A 17659-nucleotide genomic window follows, 5' to 3' on the forward strand; every position below is an offset into this window, starting at 1 on the left:
GAAGCCACCGCCTATGACACAGCGTTACTCAGCATTTTTGACATGGCTTCAGCATTATTGCCGCATTTTTCCTATTCACAACCATTGCGTTATTTTCTCCTTATCGGCAATTTTACTTACATATTCATTATTTCTAAACATATCTATTTGGTGTTTTTTCACTCTCGTTGGCGGGTCTCTCTCAGATGACATTCCCACGCCGAAACTTTCGCGAAATACTCTTGTCCAATCATGACCTCTTCACCACCGTAGTAATTGGGCCTTAGTAATTTGCTCTTAACTCCACAACCCCCAAAGTAATTAGCTCTTGCCTTCCAACAGCTCTACTGGTAAACAACAGTAATTGTAATGACAATGACAATGATAATGATAACAATAACAATAAAACATATAAAAATTAAGATCGAAATTATAATAATTCATAATGACAAGTAAAATGTGTGGTTCTATTCATATTGCTGTTCCAAATTCATAGAGAAATCTTCATTACTCCTTCGACACTCAACCATTCACCAACAACTTTGTAATCTTCTACTCACCCAGGTTGAGAACAGCTCTCAAAATTGATTCATAATGGTAATATTGTTGACGATACTTCTCTCATCTTCAGACCCAAAATTTATCTCGCTCTTTGTTAACTTTGGACTTCCCAAGTCCATCTACGACCTACACGTTTTTGAAAGATAGTGTTCATTATTACTTTTTTTTCTTCAAATTTGAATATCATCTCATTTCTGCCAGTTTTCTCGCTACAAACTTTCCAATGGAGGATTCCCCTGTCATGTTTTCCTCCATTTTAACATTATAGTTACAGAATACCAACGTTCATTTACGAGTATTTTATCTCCTGATTCATTACCTGAATTGCATCATCGCAGAAGTACTCAGTTTCATTGTCTGAGCTATGTGAAGCCGGTGCATAAATTTGAATTATTTCAATAGTTTATTTTTTACTTAGAGCTAATGTCTTACGGGCAGTTGCTGTTTGTTCCTTATGGCAATTGTTTAACTTGATAGTATGAAGTGTTCTAGCCTAACTGAGGGTCATACAAATGGTATTAAAGTTTTTTAGTAGAACATTTTAGCAGCTCTTACCATAAAAAATGAGAAATTCACCAAAAAGAACTTGTAAGACCCTTGATGCACTGGTGGTGGTATAATTTTATCTATAACTGCCTTGATTCTTGTTTGCTTGTTATGAAGAACAATTTGTCCAGTAACTGTGAGATTAGGTCCATGACCAATATAGTATATGAATACAGTTGTACCATTGGGGAATGAACGCTCCTCAATTCAACCATCGTTAGTCATATGACATGTCCCAGAAAGCGATTGTTTCAGCAATGTACAGCAAGGGACAATCAAGCAACACCATCATTACTATAATCATTGCCAGTAACACGAACTTGTAGTGTAATACAATGATATTAAGAAACTAGAAATGTTGTTCCTATCACCAATATCTACTCCAACAATTTGACCATACCTGTGTTTTATAATTCCACCAGATATATAAAAAAGGGAACACAGGCAATCAGCTCGACAAATGCTACGTCTATCTCCTCCCCTCATCCTGGTGCCCCCGCCCTTCCAGCTTTGGGGCGCTCTGACCGAAACAAGCCAAAACCCTTTTGCAAATAGTGTTCAAATTGTGGATTCTCCTACCATTATTATATACTATTAATCATGTAACTGCTTATAGTGTAAAACTGTGTAATTCATAGCTCTGAAAATGGCTCTCTGAAGTTGAGTTGTCAAACAATATGAAATACTATATATATATATATGTGTGTGTGTGTGTGTGTGTGTGTGTGTGTGTGTGTGTGTGTGTGTGTGTGTGTGTGTGTGTGTGTGTGTGTGTGTGTTCACTTGGTCTTTTGAATCACGTGTTGGACTCGTGATCGACAGCTATTTCTCTCCTGGAAGAGAGCTCAGAGCTCGTAGGTCCGATCTATGGGTAATGCTATGACCTTGCACACACACACACCCCTAACTCCCCGCCCACGATTGTCAGAGTAACGACCCGAGGCACAGCGATACCGAAATAATTTCGGCCCTGGGCAGGATTCAGCGCTCTACCAACTGTGCCACCGAGTGTGTGTGTGTGTGTGTGTGTGTGTGTGTGTGTGTGTGTGTGTGTGTGTGTGTGTGTGTGTGTGTGTGTGTGTGTGTGTGTGTGTGTGTACACAGACAAGACAACAGCCTTTGACATTTGTTATGACTGCGGTCTGAAGATTTTCTTTTTCTTTTTCAGCCTAGGGAAACTTCATGTGCAGTGAACGGACTAAAAGTGTACACACAAGGGCCTGTACAAGTATGCACACACACACGCACACATTCGCATTACACACATATGCACGACTTATGCAAACGTGGGCGCGAAAACACCCCAGCGCGCGCGCACGCGCACGCACGCACACACACACACACACACACACACGCGCGCGCACGCACACACACACACACACACACACACGAACACACACACACACACACACACACAGTGAATGGTCCCTACATTAAAATACTGGAATTACATAACGGCGTTGTGCCTCTTCAAATAAGTGAATCCTGTTGTAGTCCAAAGAATAAAAAAGGTCGAAGGAGAACAGAGAAAGATAATAGGAAAGGAGAAGAGAATGGGTAGAGGAAAAGAGAATGGAGATGACATTGAGGAGAGGAGAGGCAAGCGAGGGGAATCATGGGGAGAAAAGAGAGAAGAGGAGCGAAAAGAGAAGAGAGTGACCTTCCCTTCCTATGCTACATGACCGAAGCTTCCACTCGGCCAGCGGGAGTTGTTGGAATACTCAACAACTCTCTGTGCTTATCCCTTCCGCGTGACTGGGAATGTGCTCCTTAGCAGTGCAACATTCTCCAAACGAAAAGATTGTCCATTGCTCCGCGCAGGCCGCTGACCCATATATGGAGGACGAGGAGGTGGCCCAGGCGCATCCCACTTGCCCCCACCACAGGCAGATCTCAATCTCCCAATCTTTCTCACACACACTCTCTCTACATCCTTTCCATTCTCTTTCTCCCCCTTTATTCCTCTATATATTCCCTCTCTCTTTTATTCTCTCCTCTTTATCTATCCTTCTCTTCCACTCTCTACACTCATCTCTCTCTTTCTCTCTTTGTAAATCTCTATCTATCCATTTATGCTCTTACTCTCTTTTTCTCTATTCCAGGCATTTATTTCCTTCATTCTTCCCATTCTTTTTATCCTCTCTCTCCTTCCTCCTTCACCTTTCTAACTCCCTCTGGCAATATTTATCATACATTTCGCCATGCTATTTCTCCTCAAGCGAGCAGTGTTATAAACATTTAAATGCTTCCAAAGAACAACACCTGCTCCATTTAAGGAAAGAATATTGATACTTATGAATATAAAGGAAATTAGTGTGCCGTCTTTTACGTGCAAATGATTTCATTAAAATAATGTTTGTATTCTTGTGTGTGTGTGTGTGTGTGTGTGTAATAATAATAATAATAATAATAATAATAATAATAATAATAATAATAATAATAATAATAATAATAATAATAATAATAATAATAATAATAATGATAATAATAATAATAATAATAATCGGTTTATTGGGTATAGCAGCATTACTGCTGAAAATATGTCTGTGTGTGTGTGTGTGTGTGTGTGTGTGTGTGTGTGTGTGTGTGTGTGTGTGTGTGTGTGTGTGTGTGTGTGTGTGTATTTCAAGCACTTATGCTTAAAGATAACAATTCTTAAGAAGATAGAATATCTTTAATCACTTAGAAACCAAGTACCATAACAAAAACAAGGACCAGAAGAAAACTACGGATTTGAACAAAACCATGGACCTTAACAAAACCATGGGCCTTTACAAGACTTTGGACCTTACAGCTAAGTTCCTGGATTCCTCTGAATATTACACTTACCTTATATCATCCGTTCCAGAAGATTTGGGGCTCCAAAAAATAAATATATTAAATCCAGTGTCTTGGGGGCACCTTTGGAGCACTTAAATCCTCACACAAGATACAATGACCTCACCACTTTTTTCTTTTCTTTTTATTCTCTCTCTCTCGATCTTTATTTCAAAACACTGCACTAATCACCACAAAGAAACACTGATATGACGACTGCGGTTCACTACGATTTTTTGTTTCACAATGATGAACACTTTTTCTTTATTTTTCATTTGGGTTTAGTACGGTCCTTATGCCACCCTGCTGAGAAGAAATCAAAATGTGAGGTCATGTTGACTTAAGACCTTCCTTACGGCTATCCGATCAATGCACGGGCAGTGACCCCCTGACAGTTTCCCTCACGTTCTCAGATAGTAATTAAATATCAAATAACTCTCCCATGACGCCAGGTTATGATATAAAAATTTACGTCAAAATTTACATAAAATATTATCAGGTCACACTCTATGACGTCACATTTTATGGTATTCCGTTTTATGACGTAATTTTATAGATATGGTTAATGACGTCACATTCAATGACGTCATGTTTCATGACGCATAATTTCATGACGTTTCATTCCATAACATCGCATTTCATGACGTCACATTTTATTACACATTTCATGACGTCACATTTCATGGCGTCACATTTCATAACGTCATTTCATTATTTTAATTCTATGGCATCACATTCTCTGGCACCACATTTCTTGACGTAAAATTGTATTATATCACATCTCACTGCGTCACTATTTATGACTCACAAAACCAGTAACGTCACAGAAATGTCTTTTTTTTTTTTTTTTTTAATCCCAAGTCGAGGTTCGACTTTGGGTCACTCGTCGAACGATATGAACCCCGTCGTACAACGTCTAATGACGTCCCAATGTACTGGAAATGATGTGCTTGACAACACAGCCCACGACGGGCACACACAAAACACTGACCACATGATCATTCTGCTACAGCGATGAGAACTACACACCTAAAGGGTCTCATCTTTAGCATTACGGTTTTTCACAGCGCCCCCCCCCCTTGTAAACATTGGGAATCAATCAGAAGATCCTTGTACATATACCCCTCAAAGGAATAAAATAATATTCGAAAATGGGCCAAGTGAGATCGTGAAATGAACGTCTCAAGAAACGTCAACTAAAGAACGTGAGATTAAGTGTCTTTGGTGTTTGAAAACAAAGACTAAAGGGCGGGGGTGGGGGGGGACGTCCGCCGTGGATAAGGTTCACATGAAGAGCGCGTGAACTCAGCCACAAAGGACGTGACCAGAACTCTCCTCCTCACGGGATGACTACGCGTCTTATGCGTTGCTGTTTTAATAAAACCTCTTCCATACTGAGTGCCACTTCTTCACCGCTATCCCACCTCCTCTCCACAATATGTGTCTTGCATAAACACCATCGCAAATAAACCCAGTGGGAATGACATTTCACTCCAAATTAAAAAAATAATAATAATAAATAAATAAATAAATAAATAGCCCCTCTCATTCCCCCGTCTGTTGTAGCGAGGGTATTGTGTCAGTCTCGATTAACCCTTTGGTCAGACTTTTTTTTTTATTTATTGAGTTCCGGAAGCCATGAATCCTTCCCCTCAGATCGGAAAGCGAAAAAAAATGTCCCCAACACATTTATTTGTTTATATAATGCTTTCAGGAGGCCATGTTGTCAGATCGAAGAGAAAAAAAAAAAAGTCTTGTTTCATATATATCTTCTTTTTTTTACTGTGATCATTATACCAGCACTAGTCGGTAGTTCGGCGGAAATAAAAGAAGAAGAATCTCGCTGGTTTTTATTTGATTTTGATTTTGGGTTCTCCTACGTCATCGGGTCCGTAACCTAAAAAAAAAAAAAAAAGTCTGGCCATATCATAGCGGGTGGTTCTCCTAAACTCTTCTGGTTTTCTCCAATCTCATTTCGTTAAATCCCGTTACACCTCCATTGGTGACAAGAATGATTTTTTCGACCTGAGGAACAGCTCGACAGGCTTTGTACTGACTAACGCTAGACATACGATCTTGAAAAAAAAAAAAAAATCCCACTGTCGGAGAAAGTAAACGGATGAAGAATAGAATCATCTGTATATTTCGACCACTCTCTGTGGTCCTCTTCAGCAGATGAAGAGGACCACAGAGAGTGGCCGAAATATACAGTTAATCCTATTCTTCGTCCGTTTACTCTCTCCGACAGTGGGATTTTTTCATCTTAGCTATGTGTCAAGACATAGTCCTTCTCTGACATGTGATCTTGTTTAGTTTGGCTTACATGAGATGTCGATACAGTTTAATGCATAAAAGGAGTTCACGCCATTAGGTGCTTAACACCTGCTTTAACTACCAGTTTTCATCTGTTGTCAAGATAGTTCCCAACAGCCACTGGGGTTTGAACTCGAACCTTTGTTGTCAAGGGGCAGAATCAAAGCCGACCTCGACACAGCAATGCACGACAATCAATCCTCGATTTAACATACTACATGGGATAGAAGCTGACTCAACACTAAAAAAACAAAATCATTCCTTGACAATATTAATACGTAGCAAATAAATTGTACCTATGATGTACACTAAATGCACATTAGTCATTAACGATATAACTTACTGTAATTACAATAAAAATCTAATCTATTTATTTCCTTATCTGTAGTACATATTACGTTCAAGACTGAATATTTGCTATGATTATCGATTCTCATAATCAACGGGTAATCGTGCCAAGCAACGCACTAAAGGTCCCGGGTACAGAGACCGTTAAATTTAAGATCCGTTAAATGGAAGACCGTTATATGAAGTCTGAGTGTATTTAGTTATTGGATTGCAGAGCCTTTTGCGTTTGGGATGAGACGAATGCTGTGAGGCAGCACGCAAGAACATTTACGAGCCATCTTGAGTTCGATGGTTCTGTTTGGTCTCCGAACCTGTTTACACAAGAAGTGCTGAGAAGATTTACTAAACTTATAAGTATCAGAAAAAGATATTCTAAAAACGAAGATGTATAGGTATTTTTTTCTGAAAAGATAGACAGACAGACAAACAGTCACTCACATTAACTCACGCATCACACACACACACAAACACGTACATAAAAAAAGAACGTGTGAAGGGTTTGATTTATGCCCTGAAACAAATAAATAAATAAATAACAGAAGTCATAAAAAAATAACCGACGTGAAGCGTAAACAAGTGAATAAAAAGATAGCACAGAGCCGAGCTGACATTTAATAACAACTCGATAAAAAACGTGATTGATTTATGAAGGTACGAGTATAAATCATATCAAGAAGTAAGCAGCAAAAACTCTGCTATAATTGTTTAATAAACAAACACTAAATAGACCATTATTTGCCTGCTAGTCCGCTGTATTAAAGCTGAAGAAATGGTTTGAAATATATGAATGATCATCATGTAACGCGGGAGGAAACTCAAGCGGAAATGTACCCTTTGTTAACATGAACAGGATATCGTTACTTGGGTCTTGAACCCGGCTGCTGTTGTGCCTCAAGCAGAGGAGGAAGAATTCACGTCGTCTTCTACAGAAGCTTAAATCATTGACTGCGAAGTGGCTCTCTTAAGCCGCATAAAATCGCTTGGCAGTAGCCAGGTTCATGTTAAAATGGACCCAATTGCTATCAACATGTTAATTCATCAATAGACATTTTGAAAACTTTACTAAAGTTAACATTCCGCCCGGGGGTCAAATCCCCTTGAGTAAGCCACAATAAAATACCTAGAGTGTGTCAAGGTGTTGAGGGGGTGACCCGCTTCAACTTTATGGTGCTTTACAAGTGTTTCCTAGATCTGGTATGCATATCGCTAACTGCAAAGAGTTGACCCAGATCTATCCAATCCCTCTATTTCGGAGAGGCAACTCTGACGTCAACCAAATAAAATCTGTTGAGTCCTTCAACTCAGTGGCGTCCCTTGTAAACTTTGTTTTGGCTAACGGCAGATAATTCTATTCATCGGATGGACCCTTGGTTGCAGAGGTTACATGCACAAGATTATCAAAGCCAAGGTTGTAAAAGAATTCAATTGTAACACTCGCGACCATAGTGCCATAATTGCATAAACAATATACAGGTAATGACTGCACAGCCCATAGTCACTTGCTAATGGTAGTCATACGTGTATAAGCCATATAAAGGTAATATCTGCACAAGCCAAGTTCGTACACTCCATGGCTAAGAGGCCCACGGTTGTAAGGTCCATGGCTGTAGAAGCAATCGAGTGGTTATAAATGAAGAAACCTTAGAGGTATGGCCTGAGCTTGTGGAATTTATATCTACAGAAATCGTGATTGGTACGGTTATATAAACCTTTGTTGTCCAGGGCAATGCTCAAAAGTCTACGGCTACTTGGCCTATGCTTGTGAAATTCATGACCGAGAAAGCCTTAAGCGGCCCATACACGATCAATTATATTGCGCAATTTCATTGCCAATACTCTGAATTGACAATTAAATTGACCGCGTATGGGCGATATATCCCCCATACACGGTCAATTTAATTGTCAATTCAGAGTATTGACAATGAAATTGCGCAATATAATTGATCGTGTATGGGCCGTTTTAGAATGGCTCAGATGTTACAGTTGTACTAGCGGATGGGTAGACGCGAAGCATGATGGACGCTTCCGGGCGGAAGGACTTCAAACTCTTCTCCTAGAGGAGGAGGAGGAGGAGGAAGAGGAAGAGGAGGAACTGGCAGGAGAAAGAAATGTTTTAATGTTACCCATCTACTACCAGCCGCTTTTATTCATTTGAGAAAAACCACTCACATCTTATCTCGACTAACTGACAGAGTGAGGAGGTGGAATCATACCCTCGACTTACCACCAGACAATTTCATTTGGGCAAGAGAAACCCCTTCCGCGCTCAAAGCGTTTAAAGAGGACCAGCTCGAGGTGAGAATCCCAAGCCAGGACCCCAAAGCGAGCGAAGGGCGTTCCGTAAGATGCACGTTTCCCCTTGTCACTGGTATGGACAACATACATCTATTCTGGCTGTCTTCATGCGATTTTATTCAACCGAGTTATTGTAATGTTAGGATAATGAACTAAAGAAAAAGACGAGATATGATGATAAGGCACTCAAACAGTGAAGTGCCTTACAACGACCAAGATTGTCACGTTAGATAAATAAGCATACAGATAAAAAAGCAAATATTGAGATGATAAATGAAAAAATGAAGATAAACAAATGAATAGATAAAAATAAATCGATAGATAATGAATAAATAAAGATGAATAGATAAATGAATAAATTTGATAAATGAATAAACGAACAAGTGAATGAAATATAATACATAAATGAAAAACATATAGATAACCAAGCATAAATAAAAGTAGTCACACCCCCCAAAAACCCCCCACAATTTTTCAACAATTTAGAAATCTCGTAAAGTAGTCCCCCCCCCAAAAAAAAAGAAGAAGAAAAAAAGTCGCAACAATTTTGAAATCTCGTAAAGAATTTTGAAATTTTGTCCTCTGGACTGCAAGCATTTCAGTGAAGACATGAACTTTTGGCTGCTGGGATAAAGACTTGCTCGAACGTATCGCATGGGAGAACGGTGGAGATGCTCGAACGTGCTCTGAAGAAGAACGGCAAGGGGTATTCATCAAAAGGTGGAGAAGGGTGGAGGATGCTTAAGTTCAGACACGAAAGAAGGAGACTTCTCATGAAAGATAATCAGAGTCGGAGGAACCTGCCGGAGGCATTGATGACGAGGGACACTGAGGACTGAAGAGGTTCTGCTAGGTCATTGTGGCTCTTAGGTGAAAAGAAACGCTGGAGAGGCAGCCAGGTTCTGCTTCGATACCCAAGGTCAATGAGACCCTTCAATGATGGATCGAGGCCACCCAGGATTACCACTTTTTCATCTTTGCGAAAATGTACTAGTTCGTACTGCATACTCCATTCAACTATCTACCACAGTAGGTCTGATTAGGCCATTATATTAGTTTGTAGTGTAATAACGTCATTTGGATATGTTTTGGTCCACCATACAGAGATAAAGGTTGGAGTAAGAAGTGTCTGGGGCGACGTGGCAATGGACCAGGATGGCTTTTCGGTGATGGACTGGGAACCCATAGAGGAGAGGCCCTGAGGCTATGATGACCCCGAAGAGATGATCGAAGAAGCAGTGTTGGTGAGTTAGGTCACTCCAGCTCGTATGTTGACGTCTGAGAAGCACTTAAGCCACTATAGCTCTTAAGAGGAGGGAGAGGTCATGCAGAAAAAAACGGCCATTAAAAAGACATATGAGGCAGTGCAGGAGGTTGCACAGGATAAGGAGGTGAGCCAAGGGGAAGGGGTGGGGTGGGGTGGAGACACGGGCGGCAGTGGTGGCATGAGGACTGTGGAAATCCTGATGAGGTCATCGTGGGGCCGTTAGAGGAGTATCAACGCCTTCAACGTGATGACCCATACCAAAAGATCTATTTCGATAATACCAGCCGGTTTTATTTACCCGAGGGCACAATTCGTGACCTAATATGGTCAAATTGCTGAAGAACCCAAAGGTTTCAGATTTCGCCCATTTAATGAATAAAACCAGTTAGCATTGGCAAGTGCAATGTGTCACCGTTTTGAGTGGGATAAAGGGATATTTTGTGCATTGCGATACTTCTGACCTGGGCAGTGAGCAGGAGATAGGGGTGACCCTATGCTAAAAGTTATTTGGTCTTGCATATGAAAACTGAAAATGTCACTAGATTTAGACTTTGCATGATTTCATATCACTGGGAAAGGGGTACTTTCAAATGAATGAAATTGTCTCATATTAACCAAGACATAAATCCACTGGGTTGATGACGTTATACGTGAGTTTTGCAATTAAGATTAAGGTTTCCGTTGTCGAAAAAAGGATGCTTAGGGTGACAGTCATGTCATGCCTGGAGGCGCTAAGCAGTAACCATTGGAGTTCGGTCAGCAGGGTGGTCGAATAAAAACAACCAGAAACTTTGTCTTTATGAGTTTGAACACAAGCTGAATACACTCTAGACAGGTTCCACTGACCTATAATATGTACTACACACACTTAAAACACGTATACAACGTGTGCCAATAGCCATTTTCCAGTAAATCTAGACGTGAACAACATTTTGACAACCACAAAAACAGTAATGCATTATTGCATCCAATGGGGGTTTAACTATCCAATTTCAGCAAAACATACATGTATCTAATCAGTCTCTCCTTGCAATGAGAGAATGAACAACCCTAGTTTCGGTTTGCACGAACCCCAGAGCGAAAAGGAGTTCTATCGGTCGAGACCCAAAAAAAGCTGGGATCAAGCCTCGGTTATTTAACATTTCCAGTGCTATTCACAACTGTGCATTTACGTAGAATACCGCCAGCGATTTCATTCAACCGGGGGAAATGCCTTTAAGCGTAGGGAAAGTTAGTGAATTCATCTGAAATGTGTCACAACACCGGCTGTACAGAGCACCATGATAATGAACGAGTAAATATCGATTTGAAGGACGACCTAGACACCACTGCAGAGACGCAGCCCCCCCATTCCCATTCAGCTCACCCTCGTGCAGCCCCAACGTACAACTGGTCGTCTAAAACGTCTAGTCGCTATTTCGAAAGCGACCGTTGTCTAACCGTTAAAACCGTTGGGCAATTCCATTTCCTTTTGTTCGAAAATTAAAAGATTTTTCCGAATTTCAAAAAATATTCCAAATCTTTCTCTGTGCTCGTCTCGAGACTAAGGTTGAGTCCGTTTTTACAAAATGTGCGCGAGCGACCGTACGGTGGTAACGCGCTGGCCTCGTATTCAGGAGGTAAACAAATCGAGCCCCACCCGGGACAGTGAGCTTAAGCTAGAGCAGTGGTTCTTCACCTGTGGGGAATTCCCCACTGGTGAGCAATGGCGGAGTTGCCAAGTGGGGAAAACAAAAATTAAGGGCCGTAAAATGGTACAAAAAAGCAAAGCGTATATTTACTTACTAAACACTGCATGGGTTAAAATCGAATTTGTCAAAGACCGATGCTGTGGTGGGAAATGGAGAGTTGGCTCACTAAAAAGTGGGGAATTGGAGAAAAAAGGTTTAGAACCCTTGAGCTAGAGGGTGGGTAACTTTTTTGGGTGTTACCCCAAAAGAATTTGTAGTAAAATGAATTTACCCCACACTTTGAAGTACTCTGAGGGACAAACCAATTTACTTATAGAATTCATGGATAATAAACAAACAAAAAATGTTTCAATACTGATATTTCTCCGTTTCCGTAGTTTTAAAGATCGTGGGATCCTCGATGCATTCTTTTTTTTTCCAACTTTGATATTAGTTTCCCTCACTTAGCACATCCACGTCCGTATCCGTAGCACGTTCATTAGCCCCCAAAATTTCTAAATTACCCCATTTGGGGTAATTTACCCCTGTTCCCCGACCACTGGCTTAAGCGGTTTACTTGGGAGGTCACTGCCGTGGGGGCTGGACACCACGGTGGGGGGTTGAGACCTGCCACGGCTGACGTTCTGAGAGTCTTTGAGAAGACTGATATCGGAACTGAAACCTAACGGCAACTTTAATTTTGATAAGCAAAATGTGAAAGGTCATCGCATTACAAAATACACCCATCCCAAGTACGGTTTTCCTCCTAGTCACAAGAGGTGTGTGTGTGTGTGTGTGTGTGTGTGTGTGTGTGTGTGTGTGTGTGTGTGTGTGTGTGTGTGTGTGTGTGTGTGTGTGTGTGTGTGTGTGTGTACATGAGTGCGTGTATATCATAATAAAATTTCAGCCAAATACATGACACTACAACTCGCACCGAAAACGTCACTCAAAACGTACACAACAGAGGACTGCAGAAGGTTGCGTGTGGCTATGCGTAATCGCGTCTCTCACCACGAATGACTGATGACTAAGATCGTCCGTAAAAGCGTACGCAGCCGCGACTCGAAGAAGCACTCGGACGGAAATGGCCTTCCCGGCACGACGCTGGAGTCGATGCACAGACACCGAATGTTTTCTTCACTTTAACACAGCGTTTCTCAACCTTTTTACCCTTGCGCAACCTTTAAAATAAATTGCATGTCTCAAGGAACCCCTCCGCAAAAAAAAATATATATATATATGTATATATATATATATATATATATATATATATACCATATTTCTCATTTTATTTTCATCGTAATAATAGGTTTGATAGGATGATGTATATACTACATCATTACAATAACCAAGAATATGTCGTGCGTGTTTAATTATATTACGTATATGAAATTAAATAAAAAATCAAAAGTGCATTAGCTTATCTCACTTGTTCTCGCGGAACCCTTAGGGACCTTTTGCGGAACCTTAGGGTTCCGGGGACCCCAGGTTGAGAAACGCTGATCTAAACAGACAAGACACTTTCACATCTTACCGCGTCACACATTCAAGATTCTCTACAAATATTCTCAATTTGAAAACCTGGAAGAAGACTTCGCTTCCAGTATTCTAGACTTCCCTAAGGGCAATACAGCAATGTACCTAATATTCGTATAGGTTTAACTTCTATTAGTTTGTCATTCCTCTTCTCAATATATGACGCAAGGGCGATTTGACATTTGGGGATTTGAGAAATAAAATTTTGTAACCTAAGTCGTTTCTACTCAAACGAACTCACTTGAGTTGTGTATGTGCGACAGGAGCTTTAGGTTCCAAGCGTGTATATTTAGAAATAGATACCTTTGCTGTCTTCAAATGCTCTAAGGTTTAGCTATGAAGCTCAAGAAGAATTGTTCAAAACGGTCTAAACAATAATAATTGCTAAATGATACGTCGTGTCAACGGCCATGGTTGGCCCAACTTGTCAGCAACTCAAAAAAAAAAAAAAAAAAAGGCCCAACCTCACGACATCTCTCTGAACAATTGTCATAACCTCCTTTCTGTGTTGGGAAGCACTTTTCCTCTTATCCTGGCCGCCACCATGCTATTTTATTCATCTTACCAATTGGACCTTTTACCAATAGATTATTTCATTTATCTCTTTCACCGCCTTAGGAACGATGAGATAGATTTCCAAAGCCCTTTACTATTTTTCTGCCTCCTTGCATATACTATACTGTATATATATATATATATATATATATATATATATGTATATATATATATATATATATGTACCGGTATATATATATATATATATATATATGTATATATATATACATATATATATATATATATACATATACATATATACATATATACATACACATACATATATACATATATATATACACATACATATATATATATATATATTACATATACATATATACATATATATACATACATATATATATACATATATATATACATATATATATATATATATATATATATATATATATATATATATATATATATACATGCGTATTAACCGAACTATAAATACCCTCAACTAATTAAACCAACATATGAAACAAGATATAGTACGCCGGTGGTGCGATATTGCCCACAAAGACAGAAGCATTTGTAAACTCGTCCACAAAACCAACAACTCCAAACAACTAAGTAAGCTCAGTCGACATTCTACGAAAGTGAACCTAGATGATACCCTGAGACTTCATCTTGCTTTCGCCCTGCAGACCGCCGAAGGACAAACCAGTCCCGTGCATGACACCAAAGTTGCATGACGCAGCGTGTAATATTCCCTGAACATGTGCCCGTCTCTGATGTTCAGCAAGTTGGTTGTCGTGGAAATAACGTATTCAATACGTACACTAAGTCTCGTTAGACGTTTCTTTGTTCATTTCACTACACTGACAGCTGCCGATATTGTTCAAGAGAGCTTGAGATGATGTTCAGCGAGGTCTATTTCAACTAATCCTTTCGCTACCATGAAACCAGATAATTTTATTCAGGTCAGGACAGAAACCCATTCTGAAAGGGCTAGGACCATTGACATTAGCTCAATTGTTACAAACTGACCAACTCGAGACGATATTTTTCCCCCCATTTCAAGGCAGATTTCCATGACGATTTCCATGTTCATAATTGCTCGTTCAATGCGCATAAATCTTCGCATCTTCTCTACGGTCAACTGCTCCAAAAAAAAATAATTCAACTCGAGACTCTTCTATTTAGCCAATGAAAACCAATCACGAAAAAAGTGTTGTAAATGACACAAAGTACCCGAACAACTAAAAATCAAAGTAAATTACAACCTGAAATACAGTTGTCACGCGTGGTCTATTGTACAACAATTAATTATTTTTCATGAACAGATCTTATGCAAACCGCACAAGAAATGCTGTAACCCTCTCACTGCCAATGATAAAAAAAAACTATTAATTTTACTTACAGAAATGTCCGCACACTTCACCTCATACATTCTTCTATGCATCTCGTTTTTTATTAAATATATACTGAAAACGTCTCGTGTGCATTCCAAAAAACGCCGTTAGTGATAGCCATAAATTCAAGAGACGATGGAACTTGTGGTTAAGTCTATAGATGTCACAAAATGTACAATAGAAGTTTGGTCACGATGTTATGAAGTGTACAAGGGGTGTTCTTGGTGTGTACAGAAGTTGCGAGTGCACTGCCGTTTGTCACACAAAGGCGTGGCAGAGAACGCCGGATACAATGTAACCACTACACTCCATCCTTCTCTGCTTAAAAATCAACACTTAGCTTAATTCTCTAATATTATCTAACTCCCTTTCCTAACTCATCTCTTGACCCCTTCCTCTCTCTAAATATCTTATCTGACATATTTCACTCCTTGAAGTCTCCTTGTCTAGAAATTTTCTAACAGAAACCGGAATATGTCATTCAGATCATGAAAGGCCTCTTAGAATTAGAATGTTAATATAGTTATATTTGTAATTCTAACATTTATTTTAATATCTGCTTGTTAAGAAACAGTATACACTATTTTGACGTTAGTCCATATTTCAAACTGTTTAAATAACGACTGTATATTGAATACTAGAAACACTTTAATATTTGTCTTATGCCAGATGATTCCATTCAGCAAATGGATGGTCCCGGACTACATACATACATACATACATATACCAAGGCTTTTTCCCCCTTACAAGGGGGATAGCCAAAAAGAAAAAGGCATAAAATCATTCCCACTGGTTAAAAAGTGTCAACCTCTTTTTCCGTTTGCAAACCGGTCACTAAGTTTCAACTCCAACATTCGTATTCAATTGCAAGAAAACACCTCGACTGAAAGGGTTAATGGGCAAAGACAATACACTAGCAAGAAAATATGAGAGCGAGAGAGAGGAAGAGATAGAGAGAAGGAGAGATAGATAGATAGATAGATAGATAGATAGATAGAGAGAGAAGATAGAAAAGAGAGGGTGCGTGCCTGCGTGTGCGTGGGTGCGCGCGCGTGTATATGTGTGTGTGTGTGTGTGTGTGTGTGTGTGTGTGTGTGTGTGTGTGTGTGTGTGTGTGTGTGTGTGTGTGTGTGTGTGTGTGTGTGTGTGTGTGCACGCGCGCGTATTCGTAGACACTTTTCACAACCACGTAGAAACTGCGTCGCGCTAGTGTTTTTTTCAAGTAACGGCAAAGGAGGAGGAGGAGGAGGAGGAGGAGGAGGAGGAGGAAGAACAGCTCTTGGGTGGAGAGGAGAGAGAGGTGTAGGTGGAAGGGAAAGGGTTGGGAAGGGGAGGAACGAGAGGAAAGGGGTTAACGTTATAAGAGGGAGGGGACAAGAAGTGGATGGGGAAGGAGGGGGGGAATACACTGGAAGGGGAGACAAGGTGGATGGAATAGGAGTGGGGGCAGGCGAGTGAGGGTACAAGAGTGGGAGGGGACAGTAGGGAGAGAGGGCAGGAGTGGGAGTGGGAGTGGGAGTGGGAGTGGGAGTGGGAGTGGGAGTGGGAGTGGGAGTGGAAGTGGGAGTGGGAGGGGATGGGGAGGAGAGGGGAGGTGAAGGAGATGAGTAGGGAGGATGGAAGAGGGAGATGAGGAGGAAGAGAACGGGGAAGGGAAAGGGAATGAGAGGAGGAGGAGGAGGAGGAGGAGGAGGAGGAGGAGGAGGAGGAGGAGGAGGAAATTAAAGGGAACCGAATAACAAACGCGAGCAGGAGGGACGGGACAGGAGATCGTATATTTCGCAAACAGCGCTTCTATCCTTTGGGAATATCGCGCAGGAGAGCTGGAGTCGTACGATTGCTGGAGAGATTCAATTAGAGCAGTAGAATAGAATGGATAAGAAATTTTGCAAAGTGGACGGGATGCAGGGAGGGAGGATTGAAATGGAAAAATGGAGGGAAATAAGGGTAAATTGAAGAAAATGAAAGTTGAGAGGAAAATAGATACACACACACACACACACACACACACACACACACACACACACACACACACACACACACACACACACACACACACACATATATATATATATATATATATGTATATATATATATATATACATGTATATATACATGTATATATATATATATATATATATATAATATATATATATACATATATACAGTATACACACACACACACACACACACACACACACATATATATATATATATATATATATATATATATATATATATATATATAAATATATATATATACAGTATACACACACACACACAGAGATTTCACATAGGACCACGAGTGTGTATATGTATTCCCTGGTCACTCCAGGAAAATAAATACAGAAAGAAAAAATTGGGTCTCATTCTGTCGCCACCTGGTCGTGGGTGTCCCTTGCAAGGTGCAGCAG

General features: G+C 40.1%; 1 long non-coding RNA gene across 4 annotated transcripts in view; it reads right to left on the bottom strand.

Moving 5' to 3' along the window:
- LOC143019233 (uncharacterized) overlaps positions 1-17659 on the bottom strand; it is a 907500-nt gene that overhangs the window by 766902 nt on the left and 122939 nt on the right. For 2 of the 4 annotated variants that reach the window (XR_012965809.1, XR_012965807.1), the window contains exon 2: positions 3916-4209. This is a non-coding gene — a long non-coding RNA (uncharacterized LOC143019233). The remainder of the gene's footprint in view (positions 1-3915; positions 4210-17659) is intronic. The other 2 variants (XR_012965808.1, XR_012965810.1) reach the window with 1 other exon arrangement.

Source organism: Oratosquilla oratoria, chromosome 36 (genome assembly GCF_046742065.1).
Source record: "Oratosquilla oratoria isolate Oo_2021 chromosome 36, ASM4674206v1, whole genome shotgun sequence".
Taxonomy (NCBI): domain Eukaryota; kingdom Metazoa; phylum Arthropoda; class Malacostraca; order Stomatopoda; family Squillidae; genus Oratosquilla; species Oratosquilla oratoria.